Source organism: Carex rostrata, chromosome 10 (assembly GCF_964058835.1).
Source record: "Carex rostrata chromosome 10, lpCarRost1.2, whole genome shotgun sequence".
NCBI lineage: Eukaryota > Viridiplantae > Streptophyta > Magnoliopsida > Poales > Cyperaceae > Carex > Carex rostrata.
Genome location: NC_135927.1, coordinates 12,777,888 through 12,781,115, shown reverse-complemented (window position 1 = coordinate 12,781,115; position 3,228 = coordinate 12,777,888). Strand labels below are relative to the sequence as shown.

Below are 3,228 nucleotides of genomic sequence, written 5' to 3'. Positions count from 1 at the left end.
ATCCGAGTACGTGTTCTCTGAGATATCTCATATTTTGCGTGACCGACGTGTCCGGTGCCTATTCGGGAATAGCGCAGGGGCCCTATTATTAAAGCTTAGAGATTTGTGTAAGACGTAATTAAACGGTTCAGATTTTCCAGAATGTAGCGCAAAATATGAGATATCTCAGAGGATGCGAATTCCTGAATATCCTCCAGGTTTTAGGGAAAATAATGAATAATCTTCCTATTTTTCATGAATTATAATGTAAGTTAAACTCATACCTTTATATTGAATTAATTCAAATTAAGGGTTAATAGAAAGGCAAATGCTTCTATGGACATAAGGACCTATTTGTAAAATGAACATATTTTTATTTTCAAAGTTCAAACAGTCGATCCGAACCGTTCATCTTGTTCTCCATATTAATATGTGCTTGGAGACAAAGTTTACATTTTCTGATTTTTTTTTACTATTTATTAAGATGGGTACAAAATTCAATGGTCTGAATTTGATATTTTTTTGTACCCATCTTAATAAATAGTAAAAAAATTCATAAAAATGTAAAATTTGGTCTCCAAGCACATATTAATATGGAGAACAAGATGAACGGTTCGGATCGACTGTTTGAACTTTGAAAATAAAAATATATTCATTTTACAAATAGATCCTTATGTCCATAGAAACATCACTCAGAAAGAAATATATAAATAATTATATTCTTTGAAGAAAAGAAAAAAGATATAGCGGCGTCCTTAATATATATAGAACAATTTTCATGGCCTTATTGGGCCCATTGGGCTTCAAGTAAGAGCAAGGAAAAAAAAAAAAAAAAGGAAAAAGGCAAACTAAACATTGCAATTACAGTTTCCTATTCTGACGGTTATTAATTACTTGTAGGTAGGACTAAATTCGACACTTCTAATTTTAGTAGCAGTAAACATGATACTTGACTGCATTGTATTAACGGAAACAAACAGCAGTTCAATAATTAATTTTAGATTAATCTGTTTATAGAAGGGTTAATTTGCATCCCACGAAATCACTAATCCACGATGCACCACAAAATGCATGTTCCCGCTATATAAACCCCTCCCTTTTCTACGCATCTTTCATCAACTCCAGATCTTCTTACAAGCTCCTCTCGCTGATATCTAGCTACTCCATCTACAAATCAATTTGTTTCCAACCATGGGTTCTCTTGGAGTTTGTTTCTTCTTCCTCTTCTCCATCCTCTCCGCCTCCTTCTCAGGTAATATATACTTACATTAATTTCCTTCTTTAGTTGATATTATTGTTGTTATTTGTTATTTGTTATTTTTGTTTTCCCGTGTGTTTGTTTTATGTTTTTAACTTGTTTAACTTGCATTAGTTTCTGCGCGCTTTAGTATGATATGATGATTAATTTTCTCCGCATCCTTCATGTAATATATACATGCATTAATTTACCATGGATCCTCTGATTTTGTACTGCAATATATACTTAATTCTTACATTATTAATTTGCATTTTTTAATTATTTTATGATATTATTGTTGTTATTTGTTTTTCCGTGTGTTTTTTTATAAAAAAAACAAACTTAAAGTGTTTGTTTTGTCTTTTTAACTTAAAGAATGTCTTGTTTTTCAGAGGGAGGAAAGATCGGGATAAATTATGGCCGGGTGGCGAACAACCTCCCGTCGCCAGCGAGCGTTGTGCAACTCCTCCAAACCAACAACCTAACACATGTCAAGATGTACGACGCCGACTCCACAGTGCTCAAGTCTCTTTCTGGCTCCGGCATCACAGTCACCATCATGATGCCAAACAACCTCCTCCAAGCCACTGCCACAAGCACCTCTTTCGCTGCCTGGTGGGTCCAGCGCAATGTTGCCGCCTATTACCCCTTGACCAAGATCCGAACCGTCGCTGTTGGTAATGAAGTCTTTGCCGACCCCACAAACCTCACATCGTATCTCGTGCCGGCCATGATCAATGTGCAAGCAGCTCTTGTAAAACTGAACCTCGACAAGGCCATCAAGGTCTCTTCTCCCATTGCACTGACAGCCTTACAATCCTCCTACCCACCTTCAGCCGGTGCATTTCGATCAGACCTTGCCGAGCCTGTGATGAGGCCCATGCTGCACTTCCTTCGTGAGACCGGGTCGTATCTCATGGTGAATGCTTACCCGTTCTTTGCATACGAGGACAACGCGAATGATATTTCGCTCGACTATGCCTTGTCCAGACCTAACGCTGGCGTGCTTGATCAGGGTAGTGGGTTGACTTATTACAGTCTTCTCGATGCACAAATCGATGCAGTTGCATATGCCATGTCAGCCTTGAAGTACGATGACGTGCGCATCGTCATATCAGAGACTGGGTGGCCGTCAGCTGGTGATGCCAACGAAATTGGTGCTAATGTCATGAATGCCGTTGCATATAATGGTAATCTGATAAGAAGGGTTCTATCTGGCACCTGTGGCACGCCGAAACGGCCGGACTGTAACATGGATGTGTACCTCTTTGCTCTGTTCAACGAGAACCAAAAACCAGGGCCCACCTCAGAACGCAACTACGGGATGTTCTACCCCGACGAGCAGAAGGTTTATGATGTGGACTTTGTGCTAGGAAATAGCAACAGCAGCACCACCAAAAACAATGATGGCAACAACAACAGCACCAAAAACAACAATGGCAACAGCAATAACAGTACTGGCAGCAGTGGAAGCGGCGATGCGGGTTCATCAAATGGAACCGGTGAGACGTGGTGTGTGGCAGATCCTAGTGCTGGGAAGGATAAGTTACAGATGGCACTGGATTTTGCATGTGGTGAAGGCGGGGGTGATTGTACTGCAATCCAACCCGGTGCAGCATGCTATGAGCCGAACACGATCGATGCACACGCATCCTACGCATTCAACAGTTATTACCAGAAAAATAGCAGGGAATCCTGGACCTGTAATTTTGGAGGAACTGCTTATGTTGTCTCTCAGGCGCCAACGATTGGGAAATGTACTCTTCCATCCAGTGCTTGACTACTAGTGTATAGACTTTAGAGACGGATAAGAGATCCATTACTGTTAGCTGTTTTTTATTATATCTTTTTCAACTGCGCATGTATTAATTAATTTATAATTTAATTAATTTAGTTATATATGTTATCATGTGAACAATGCTAATGTTGCTGTGGACACTAATTTAGTTTATTTCTTTTATATCCTCTTTTTTCATTAATTAGTTTATTATGCAACTTTTCATGAAATTAAA

At 39.2% G+C, this 3,228-nt stretch overlaps 1 pseudogene; it reads left to right on the top strand.

Annotated features, from left to right (window-relative positions):
• Positions 1 to 1,170: 1,170 nt before the first annotated feature.
• Positions 1,171 to 2,996, top strand: LOC144560305 (glucan endo-1,3-beta-glucosidase 12 pseudogene; annotated as a pseudogene).
• The last annotated feature ends 232 nt before the right edge of the window (positions 2,997 to 3,228 follow it).